At 35.5% G+C, this 13,232-nt stretch overlaps 1 non-coding gene across 1 annotated transcript; it reads left to right on the forward strand.

Moving 5' to 3' along the window:
• Positions 1–10,808: 10,808 nt before the first annotated feature.
• LOC119471855 lies at positions 10,809–10,915 on the forward strand. Its single transcript, XR_005200947.1, has one exon. It is a non-coding gene; the product is annotated as a U6 spliceosomal RNA (small nuclear RNA).
• Positions 10,916–13,232: the final 2,317 nt, after the last annotated feature.

A 13,232-nucleotide genomic window follows, 5' to 3' on the forward strand; every position in this document is an offset into this window, starting at 1 on the left:
AAAAAAAAAAAAAAAAAAAAAAAAAAAAAAAAAAAAAAAAAAAAAAAAAAAAAAAAAAAAAAAAAAAAAAAAAATATAGGGTCCCTCAAAATCAACATGCCCAGTATGGTACATGTTATATCCTACATCCCAAATTGACGTCTCCATTTGTGCACTTATTCCTACTTGTCATAGGCATCAACCCACCTGCACAAGCAAGAAACTTGGAGTCGCCTTGATTTCCCTGGCCCTCAATTCTTCTCACCTCACATGTAATAATTCACAAGTTTTTCTTGCAAAACACCTAATGGTTACAGGTAGAATCCTGTCAATTCTACCTCCAATATATTCCTCAGCTTGGGTTTTCTCCAGTTTTTCTTGTTTGCTATATCACAAATGCATTCTACTTTGATCTTCTGCTTTCATTATCTCCCACCCTGTTCTAAAATTTATCTGTGTAAAATTAATATCAGATCATATCATTTACCCCTTATTTAAAAACAAAATTTTTAATGACTCTGTATTATCTACAGTATAGAGATACAGTGACTTAGTGTGACATTCAATATTCTTCATAATCTAGCCCCCACCTAACTTCATCTTATGGTTTTCATTTTTGGTTATTGATTTATGGTTATGCCTGACCACTACCACATCCAGAATCAACCACACAGAGTTTATACATGTCTACATGAATGCTGGATTCTTTCCATCTGCATGTCACCCCAATTCACCAGCACTCACCTGCCTTCTTACTCTTAGCACAATTAACTGCTTTCTCTTAGGCTCCCATACCATTATATTCATATATCTTTTAGAGTTCATTCCACATGGTATTATGGGCCTTTATACCTACATCAAGCTACATTGCCAGGTTGAAACTCCTTGAAGCTCTGAGCTATACATCAGTTATGTTTCTATCCATAGTACACAGCACACTTCTTGCCAGACTGAAAGCTTGCAATAAATATTTAATTTAATTGAAGCTCTGCAGTTAAAAAAAAAAAAAAAAACTTCATAAAATAGATAGGCAAATACCCATGAGACACGGATTTCCAGCCACTATGGCTGGGACTCAGATTTCCATTTCTCTTTCCGCAGCATTACCAGAGCTGGAGTAAATGCTCAAGTGTCATGGGTGTGCCCTAATTTGGACTGTCTAGTGATTAGCTCAAAGAGTATGTTCCCAACTAGTTTTGTACAGTATATTTCCTGAAGCCCTAACTCTTCAACTTCTCTGTTGAGATAGAATACCTTGTCTGTTGAGATAGAACACAGTGGAGCCATGATGGACCATCTATTGTGTAGTCCATAATTCTACCATAAAGCCAATGTTAGCCCACCATTTACATTGATCAAGTGACTCCACCTATCTGTGCCTGTCTCTTCACTTCTAAAACCGGTGTAACAACAACCTCTACCTCATACTCTCTGGCCTGGGCTTCTCGCCTAGACTCCCTGGATTCATTCTCTCCCTCTACTATTTGTGAATATTTAAAGGAGTTAATTTAGATATTAAATAGTAAATGAGTAAATGTCTATTAGGTACTCAATAAATAGTAGCTATTTATTGTAACTACATAAACAGTAACTATGTTAGATCTATTTTGAAACTATTCCAAGGACCAATAGCACAGAACTCCAAATATTAAAGTTTCCAGGGTGTGGACACTTTATATGAGGGTGTCTCTATTTTATTCATAATCCAAGCTTGCCCAACCCACTGCCCAGGCACCACCTGTATCTTGGGATGTTTTTGAATGTGTTCCAACACAAACTTGTAAACTTTTTTAAAACATTAGGAGATTTTTTTTGTAATGTGTTTTTCAGTTCATCAGCTATTATTAGTGTTAACGTATTTTATGTGTGACCCAAGACAATTCTTCTTTCAGTGTGACTCAGGGAAGCCAAAAGATTGAACACTCCTAATTATCATTAGAGATACAAAATTATTTTTAACAGTTGGAACTGGAATCTCTGAAAATGCCTTTCAGCTCTCTAAATACTATAAATGTGCCTTATTTGTCTTCTATAAACTGACTTTTTATCATGTAGAAACATTCCGTTTGCTGGTATATTTCTATATACCATATACAAGAGCAATGTGCTTGTATCACATTGCAATTCTCATAATGGATATGGGGGTAGTAAATGTTAATATAAGGAAAACTACATTGAATCTATTTTTTCTTTTTATTAATAAAAATCGTGCTTCTCCTTAACCCACAAACATAGTAAATTATCTTCTAGGAAAGAAAAACTAAAAGTAATTTGACATCAAAATCTAAAATCACTCAAACTCCTTTATCCATCCCACACAGAGCTCTTAGCGAAAATATTTTCCTATTGAAAACTTAATTTTATTCTGCATTTAGAAAATATTCAGTCATTCTTATAGCATTCCTGGGTCTTAAGAGAGATAATTCCAAAACCCTATCTTCACTTCACCCGCTGAAATTTGAGACTCTAAAGGGAATCTGAGACATCAAGAGGTTAAATGGCTTTCTCAGGACCACACACTATGTTAGGGTCAGAGCTGAGGTTAGAAACTGCAAGTTTCTCCATTTCTTGCTTAAGTGTTTCACAAGGCTACCCTTCCTCTCTATTTATTTAGGTGTAGTGACTGTATTGGTCACCAGTGAGGGTTCACAGTGTGACAATCAGATATTTGAAGGATGACCTTTTAAGAAAGCATTTTGTGCCCTTTGTTTAAAGTAACACAGATACTCTCAAAATAAATCTTACTGTCCATTTGTCTAGAGCTGGAAGTTTGTGTATGTCAACATAGCAGGTAACGAGCTTTGGGACATATGGACCTCTTGTTTGGGGTCCTTAGAGAAAATCCCTTTCTCGTGGCCATCTTGTGTTACATTTTTTGTAAGAAATCTATACTGTATCTCCAAATCACATCTTCAAAAATACTTATTTGTTGCTATAAAATACAACATTTGTGATATAACCAACTAGCCAGTAGCTCCCATTAGACAGGAATGCAATGTACAATTGAGTAGGTCATGCAGTGACCAGCTCCATGTTGTATCATTCTCATCACAGTCTATATGAATGGCGCCCTCTGGAGTTGTGCAATATATGACATATGTGACCACAAACCATGGTTTTTTGGATGAAGCTGAAGGTTGTGTTCATGCAGAGTAATTTCCAGCTATGTCTTTGTGCTTAGCCTATGAAAGCTAAATGTACTGACTGATACTAGCCAACAAATGTTTAAGAAAATGTTATATAATATATACAAGCAATTCAAATCTGCTCCTGGGTTATTGAAAAATTTTTTTGCCTCATCTTTCTATCATTTTTAATATTAATCTATTTTCTCTTTTCTACTAGCACAACATCTCTATTTCGTCATTGGAGTCCTATGTTATTTTATTGTTTTTTCTTTTACTTTTCTCCCAAAATTTAAGGTTGGGGGTGATGTTTCTGTATCTTATTTTAGTTCTTAATAATGAATATAGGGGTAGCAAATAAAAATATGCCAAGCACAATGTTGAGTGTTTTTATTCCTCGTTGATAAAAATCTTATTTCTCCTTAAATCATGAGCATATTAAATTGTCATTTTGGTAACTTAATTTGTATTGGATTGAATTATTATGGCTCTCCCCAGCAAGTTCCCTCTCCTTCTCTAATCCTTTTAAGTTTACTTTATTACTAGTTTATCTCTGGAGTCAAACAAGACTATGAAACATCAAACTAGAACAATGTATCTAGTTCTAGTGGTTCTGGATAAGCGATTCTGTGACTACGTTTCTAGATGTCCTGCAGCTTCAACTGAAAATAATGAAAGAGGTAGATCAAACCAATCCCAGTGCTTATCACAATTTTGCAGATTAGGAGTCATTGAATTCTTTTCTACAAACTGATACACAGCAAACTATTTGTGATTTAAGGAAATGCTGTCTGATATGCGTTGGCTTTTCAATTCTACTTTGACCAGTAATCTAAGTTACAGTAAGCACTTAGGGTTAGCCTTAAAAAATAATGAGAAACCACCATTCTCCAGAGAGGCTGGGTAGTAAGCTAAAACATAAGCGGAGGCTAATTCGTGACAAAGGAGCCCAATCTTGTTATTATCATTATCATCATCATCATTATTCCAGCATCTTTGCTTTTCTTATTAGCTATCACATATTACTTACACTAAGTTTATCTCCTAATTTGTAAAATGAAGATATATATATATATATATATATATATATATATATATATATATCTCGCACAGGATTTTTATAAGACTGAAATGAAACAATATGCATGATTGAATTGATACTGAGTAAGCATTCACAAATTTTGGCATTCCTTCAGTCCTTCTGACAACTCAAAGTAAAACAAAACAAAACAAAAAAAACTAACACACAAATCAAAGTTTTTTGAGGCACTAAAGTTAAAAAATATTAGCTTTACTAGGGGGTGTGACTTATTTTTGGAGCCAAACGTCATAGCATGATTTAATTGATTTATTAGTTGGCAGTCAATTCAAAGATCTTTGAGAAGCTGGGGATACGCTTCGTTCTGAGTGACACCTGAACTCACTACCATGGTGCACAATGTGAAACCCTGTCTCATGTCTGCCCAGTATGTGACATGGTATCTTCAGGGTGTCCAGGGTTCTCTGGCAGGACTTAAAACGTGGCCTGGAGATAGCAATAAGCATGAATGTGCCTAAACAACTCTCATGTCTATTTTTTAAATATTCTGGGATACATCTATAAGAGCAATTGAAGTTCTTCTCAAAATGAATGATAGTTCAAGACATATTTAAAAAGTAATTTGTTTCACTTGTTGAACAAATGCAAAGGAGAGCCTGACAAAAAAAGGTCACAGATTACAAATGAAAATTTAGGAAAATAATCTGCTTTACAGATTTCCAAGGAAATAAATAACTCACAGGTTAAGTGTAAACCTCTTGAACAAACAATTTTGAAGGGTTTTAAGTCCTCCTATTGACCTCAGATAAAATAATCACTTAGATATCCTGAAACAGCAATGATAAAATAAGAATCATTTTTAAAACTCGGTATTAAAGTTTGAGAGAATATGCTTTAGGAACATTCCATTATTTAACTCACTGTGTGTGAGGCAGTATCTAATAAAAAGTATATCCCTATATCAATTTCTATTCTTTCTGTTGTAATTAACACTCCAGCCATGTCCAACTGTTTAAAAATAAAGGGAATTAACTTGGCCTATCTTACTGAAAAGTGTTCAGGCCTCAGGTTTGATCTGTCAGCTCAATGACATCACCAAAAGTGGTTTCTCTCTCTTCATTATAGGCTCATATTTCTTGGTGGTGGCTCCATTCTCAGGCTGGGTATCCCTTGTGGATTTCTAGAAAGTTATTGACTAAAAGCTCCTTGTGATTTAAGGAAATGCTGTCTGATAAAAAGCTCCTGATGTTAAATACTTCCTTATTCATTTCCAGTGTAAAATGAGAAGGTCTACTTCCCAGATACCTCAATCTCAAATCCCCACATTGAGTCTCCCAGCCCTCATTGGCCTGGCTTGTGTTATGTGCCTGCTCTTGAACCATTACAGTCAAGAATATGAACTATGAGGACTGGTCTAAGTCAGTCTGGACTAGACAGAGTTAGGGGTGTGGCATATCCTCAGCAAACCACACACACAGCTAGGAAATTCAGAGTAAAGACAAGACAGAGGGAATAGAAAAGGATGAGGTGAAAGTAACCCACAAATACCTAACATCGTGATTCCCTCAAGCTTTTTAGAATCCAGTGAGGCCAATAAAAGAAGAGAAAGCTAATAATGCCAGACCTCTTTTATTTGCAAAATGCATTGTTCTATAGACTATCCTGGTTAGAAGAGGCACTTTGAATCTCAATATTGTCACCATTCACGTAAGATTTAAAATAAAGACTTCCTGGATCTTTCTTACTTGCCCTACATACCTTGAGTTTCTTAGGTCCTGGGAAGAATACCTTCTGACTCTGAACTGAAAGACCAAGTTCCATTCAATCAGTCACCTGCTTAAGAGACAGGGGACTGGAAGTAATCAGTCAACAAATGATTTTGTACGATATAAATACATTACCTGTAAACTCTTTTTTTTTTACCATATAGATGGATTTTCTATTGTTTATATATAACAAATAACAATACTATAACCTGCCCTGTTCTTTTCCTCCTAATGTAGAAATAATCTTGTTCCATCCTTAAATGTAATTAATTGCTTTTCAGAAAATGACTCATATAATTTATTCACTTTAAACATTCTTTCATTAATTCACTTAATGGATACTCTTTGAGTATATGTGACAGTCTAGTACCACAATTATACCAAAGCTTATTGCTGCTACACCCTGCTCCTCCTACACACTCAAAAGAATAGAATGAGGCACAGAAAAGGAATGTTCTGTTTGTTGTGTTATTTAAACCTTTATACTGTTAATATCCAGACTTGAATTCTAAAATACAAAACATATAAAGAAAGTTGAGGGATAAAGAAATGCTTCCAATTAGATTATACTTCTTGTATTTTATTTATTTGTTTACCCTATGGCCAAATTTTTTTCAGCTTTTTTCATAATTTATCACAAATACATTACTTAAAAAAATTAAGTTTTCTACGTTAAAAGATTTTTATTATATTCTATGCAAAGTTCCACATTCGTATTTCTGGTTCCCCTGCCCCCATAGCACTTTAGGATTTTACGGAGGAAAAGACATCATGTAGAAATAAATGGAGGTGAATCACTTTGATTAATATAGAAACACACTAAATTATTTATGGATGTATCTCAGAGTATTTTTAAAAATAGACATAATTATTTATCATTTTTTTGGCATCAGTTTTGATTTTTCTTTCTAAATAATTAGCAGGATACAGGCTTTCATCGACAAAATTATCTCCAGGACTAGCCATATTCATTTCAGAAAATAGCTTCATTTTGTATTTACTTGGTATTGTATCTCTCAGCCCATCAAACCTGATTCCTGGATGTTTCTGTGCTAAGCTGCTCACACTACATAAAGATGTTAAGGAGGCAGGCACCAATATTTAAAATCAAGTACGCTACTAGCTGTATAAACCTGGTCAAGTCTGCACATTTCTAAACCTTGGCGCTGTGAAAAAGCAGTGAAAATAAATAGTCCACAAGAATTCTGTGATGAGAGAATAAAATAACGCACACAAGAAACTCAGCAGGGTTCCCTGCACAAAGGAAGAGGCTGCTGACATGTTAGCTATTGCTGGGAGGTCATTTTATCTAGAAAGCATTCTTTTTTTTTTTTTTTTTTTTTTTTTTTTTGAGACGGAGTTTCACTCATGTTACCCAGGCTGGAGTGCAATGGCGCGATCTCGGCTCACTGCAACCTCCGCCTCCTGGGTTCAGGCAATTCTCCTGCCTCAGCCTCCTGAGTAGCTGGGATTACAGGCATGCACCACCATGCCCAGCTGGTTTTTGGTATTTTTAGTAGAGACGGGGTTTCACCGTGTTGACCAGGATGGTCTTGATCTCTTGACCTCGTGATCCACCCACCTCAGCCTCCCAAAGTGCTGGGATTACAGGCGTGAGCCACCGCGCCCAGCCTAGAAAGCATTCTTCTAGGGAAGCTCCCCTTTCTTTCTGGAGGTAACAAATCCCCTACATACAACAAATCTTTAAAACTTGGTCCATTTTGTTTCCTAATTATATGGAGAACGTGATTATGCTTTTAGTGGAATTTGTAGCAAATTATGCAGTTTTATCTTCATCTTAATGTGTCACTATCTGGTGAGGTCTAGACAGCTTTTAAGTGAAGTGAACATTTGTTTGTGAAGCTTAATATAGTAATTCAGGACCATTGTCTCCACTGGTGCTAGGAACTGAAGAAACTTCCACATCTCTAGTTAACTTTCTGCAGTAGGCACAAGAGATTTGATGTCTGAATGTTCTAGAAGTGTGCGTACCTAGCACTGACAAAGCAGATCATTTTTAGTTTGACGATGATCAGATAGGGTAGATCTTTAAAAATGAGGATAGGATTATTTTAATGTGGAAAATTCTGACTAATATGAATGGATTTGTAGGGCTCTGCTTGTAGAGCAACTAATCATTTTCCCAACTAATGACATAATTTGCCTGCTCCAGAAGGTAGAGCTGTGTCTTGTCAATGATAAGAATACATTCTAGAAAATGCATCATTAGGTAATTTCACTGTTGCATGAATATCAGAGAGTGTACTTACACAAACCTACACGGTACAGCCTACTACATACCTAGGCTATATGGTACATAGCCTGTTGCTTTTTGGCTACAAACCTGTACATCATGGGTCCCCAAACATTTTGGCACCAGGGACTGATTTTGTGGAAGATGATGTTTCTGTGGACTGATGTATGGGGAGAAGTGATGGTTTGGGATGAAACTTTTTCACCACAGATCATCAGGCATTAGATTCTCATAAGGAATGCTCAACCTAGATCCCTCACATGCACAGTTCACAATAGGGTTTGCTATTTTATGAGAATCTAATGCAACCACTGATCTGATAGGAGGTAGAGCTCAGGCAGTAATGCTCATAGGACAGCCACTCACCTCCTGCTGTATGCCTGGTTCCTAAGAGGCCAGGACTGACACCAGTCTGCAACCTGAGGATTGAGGACTCCTGTTGCACAGCAAGTTACTGTACCAAATGTTGTGTGTAACTAGAACACAATAGTAAGTATTTGTGTATATAAACACAGAAAAGCTACCATAAAAATATTGCATAAAGGATAATAAATGGTACCCCTGTACAGGTATATACCATGAATGAAGCTTGCAGGACTAGAAGTTACTCTGGGTGAGTCAGGGAATGAGTTGCGGGTGAATGTGATGGCCTAGGATATAACCGTACACTGCTGTAGACTTTACACTTATAAAAATATTTTTCTTTCTTCAGTAACAAATTAACCTTAACTATTGTGATTTTCTTACTCTGTAAACTTTTTAATTTTTTAAATTTTTAACTCTTTTGTAATAATGCTTAACTTAAAACACCGACATATCATATAGCTGTATAAAAATATTTTTTCTTTATATCCTTATTATATAATATTTTTTCTATTTTTAAAACATTTTTAACTTTTCTGTTAAAAACTAAGACATGAACACACACAATAGCCTAGACCTACCCAGGGTGAGGATCATCAATGGATCATCAATATTACCTTCTTCTACCTTCATGTCTTGTGCCACTGGAAACTCTTCAGGGGCAAAAACACATATGGAACCATCCTCTCCTATCACAACAATGCCTCCTTCTGGGATATGTCCTAAAGGATCTGCCTGAAGCTATTTTATAGCCAACTTTTTGTTTCATTAGTAGAAGGAGTGCACTCAAAAATAGCAATAAAATGTACAATGTAGTATAATATAGTATTTGCAGACACCAGTAACTAATCATTTATCATTATCAACTATGCACCGTACACAATTGTATGTGCTATATTTTAATATGATTGGCAGCACAGTAGTTTCATGTACACTAGCATCACCAAAAATATGTGAGTAATACATTGCACTGTGGTTATGACACCACTAGGCAATAGGAATTTTTCAGCTCCATTTTAGTCTTAGAGGACCACCATCATTATATGCAGTTCATCGTGGATCAGAATGTTGTTATTTGGTACATAGTTGTACTTGAAATGTCTTGATATTTTTTAATTCCTCACACCCAGTCCTCTCAATCAACCCAAGTTGATGACATTCACAGGGCAGAGAGAAGATGAGTAGGAACGATAGATTTATGCCAATTCACCCATTTGTGAAGGAGAGAGAACTAAAGAAAGTGTAAAGATGAATAGGCCCCAAACTATCGGTTTGTATTAATCTATAAAGTGCTGTGAATTCCTTGGAAATATAGTTATGGTCTTTCTTTTAAACTGAACCAAAGGAAAGATGATAAAATGCCAGGGAAATTGATATAATATTTACTCAAGCTGAACAACAAATTCTAAGTTCATAGAAAATTATAGTCTGACAAGGTAGGAGTAATTTTGTCATTTAAAAAAAAGTTTGCCTTCCAATTACCTATCAATTATCTTCCTATATAGCATTTAAAAAAAGAAAATATAATATTTTATAAATTATTATTAAATAATATATTGATTTGTTTCAGTTTCTAGATTTAAATACCTTCCCTTCTGGAGCATTCTCATATTCTCATATGAGCATTCTCATAAAATTCTCATATTAAGCAGATATTTTTAATGAAAATTTATTGGCAGTCATAGACTAATGTCACAATGATGTTAACTAAGCAAATATGAAAAAAAGATGTTATGGCAGCTGTTTCCAAGACGTTGTCGAATCATAGAACATGATGTCACTTTCAGCTAAAAGTCCATTTATTATTTTTTCCTAGAAAGTTCTGCCATTTCTCATAGTAACTCTCTAAAATTATTTTCTTGTTTACTTTTTAATTATCTGTTTCTCCCATCCTCACTAGAATTTAAACTCCCTGTAAATGAAGAAATTGTCTATTTTTTGCTATATCCCCAGCACCATAAAAAAAATGCTCGGCACATACCCAGTGCTTTATTTTGTTTAACAAACACATGAATGGATATTTATGGAGAATTTCTCTTCAGGATAAGCAGTCAATAGCTAAAAGGTAACCTTGGTTTCAGTGAGACCACCAATAATCTGTGTTCTCAAATGACATTTTAGGATTCTTTCCTGGAACTTTGCTTTGAAGGAACTTAATGGATCTATGTTTAGGAACAGCACTGCAACCGCCCTGTGAAGGCCCTTACTATATTCTGAACAAGAGTGAAATTGAAGATATTTTTCTCAAAATTAACATGTTCTCTTTGTAAAGACACACCAAAGTGCTTGCTTCAGCTGCATGTATACTAAAATTGGAAAGATACAGAGAAGATTAGCATGGCCCCTGTACAAGGATGACAAGCAAATTCGTTAAGTGCTCCATATTTTTAGGTGTCAGAAATAATGCCACATATCTACAACCATCTGGTCTTTGACAAATCTGACAAAAACAAGCAATGTGGAAAGGTTCCCTATTTAATAAATGGTGTTGAGAAAACTGGCTAGCCATATGCAGAAAGCTGAAACAATCCCTTCCTTATACCTTACACAAAAAATAAGTCAAGATGGATTAAAGACTTAAAGGTAAGACCTAAAACCATAAAAACCCTAGAAGAAAACCTACACAATACCATTCAGGACATAGGCATAGGCAAAGACTTCATAACTAAAACACCAAAAGCAACGGCAACAAAAACCAAAATTGACAAATGGGATCTAATTAAACTAAAGAGCTTCTGCACAGAAAAAGAAACTATCATCAGAGTGAACAGGCACCCTACAGAGTGGCAGAACATTTTTGCAATCTATCCACCTGACGAGGAGCTAATATCCAGAATCTACAAAGAACTTAAACAAATTTACAAGAAAAAAATTAAAGAAAACCATCAAAAAGTGGCCAAAGGATATGAACAGACCCTTCTCAAAAGAAGACATTTATGCAGCCAACAAACATGGAAAAAAAACCTCATCATCACTGGTCATTACAGAAATGAAAATCAAAACCACATTGACATACCATCTCACATCACTTAGAAAGGCAATCATTAAAAAGCCAGCAAACAACAGACGCTGGAGAGGATGTGGAGAAATAGGAACACTTTTACACTCTTGGTGGGAGTGTAAATTAGTTCAACCATTGTGAAAGACAGTGTGGCGATTCCTCAAGGATCTAGAACCAGAAATATCATTTGACCCAGCAATCCCATTACTGGGTATATACCCAAAGGATTATAAATCATTCTATTCTAAAGACACATGCACACGTAGTCTACTGCAGCACTATTTACAATAGCAAAGTCTTGGAACCAACCCAAATGCCCATCAATGATAGACTGGATAAAGAAAATGTGGCACATATATACCATGGAATACTATGTAGACATGAAAAAAGGATGAGTTTATGTCCATTGCAGGGACAGGGATAAAGCTGGTAACCATCATTCACAGCAAACTAACATAAGAACAGAAAACCAAACACTGCATGTTCTCACTCATAAGTGGGAGTTGAACAATGAGAACATGGACACACACAGGGAGGGGAACATCACACAATGGTGCCTGTTGGGGGTTGGGGGGCTAGGGGACAGTAGCATTAGGAGAAATGTATAGTGTAGATGATGGGTTGATGGGTGCAGCAAACAATCATAGCACGTGTATACCTACGTAACCAGCCTGCATGTTCTGTACATGTACCCCAGAAGTTAAAGTATAATAATAAAAAAGACAAACCAAAAAATACTCTCATAGCTCTCTGTATCAGGAAAAGAGATAACTTCTTCTGAACAAGGGCTTATTTTTCTTTCTTGATGTCAAAACTCATATGATTACTTTAGTGTTTCTTTTTTGTTTGCTAGGAAATTCAGAGCTAAATTTGTAGCTCACCTGTAATGATCTTACAGCATGCTTTCTGTATATTAAGCTTCATTTTGTTTCTCTCTCCGTATTTTCTGTTCAATTTTCATTCAATTAGTACCTAATTTCCTCTCAGGGCTTTTATTTATTTGCTATCTCATATTGCCTGATTCTTTGCAATCATTTTGTTTGGAACAGGCAAGGTGGAAATGCATTTTAAAGTGAGATCATGTTCCAAAAAGCACTATGTTATTTTTGGATCTTATATTTTGAGAAAGTAGGTGGAGCCCTGAGTGACACAGAGCCCTTGAGGATATAACAGGTGTGCTGTAAGATAAATTGGAGAACTTCCCTTTTTAGTGACTTGTTTTTTGGCCAAAGTATTTAAGATGCTCCATATGCTTGGACAAAAATTGTCTTCTTAAAAAAAATAAAAAAACAAACACAAACCATAAAAGTTACTTTTTGGACATTCAAGGAGGTGAAAGAAAAATCCAGACTGCTTTGAAGGAGTCTTCCTGCACAGCCTGCAGTGCAAAAGGGTATAAACACAACCCCAGATGCCAGATGTTTTAGCATAGCAATGTGAAGAAATACTCCCCTTCTTTATTTACACTTTATAGCAAATATTTTACAAAGAGAAAGCAAAGAATGTTGATGTTCCATCAGTTAAGCTTCAAGCATAACAAGGCCCCAAAGTCCAAAATACCAGTCTTCCCTAACAATGTGTAGTGATAAACATCAGGCATTCTATTTTCTAGTATTCAGAAATGATTATTAGGAAGAAAAAAAAGCTTACAACACTGATCAATCTCTTTTTTCAAGGTTGCCAGGATCTAATTAAAGTTGTCATC

This window comes from Cebus imitator, unplaced genomic scaffold (assembly GCF_001604975.1).
Source record: "Cebus imitator isolate Cc_AM_T3 unplaced genomic scaffold, Cebus_imitator-1.0 Scaffold76, whole genome shotgun sequence".
Classification (NCBI taxonomy): domain Eukaryota; kingdom Metazoa; phylum Chordata; class Mammalia; order Primates; family Cebidae; genus Cebus; species Cebus imitator.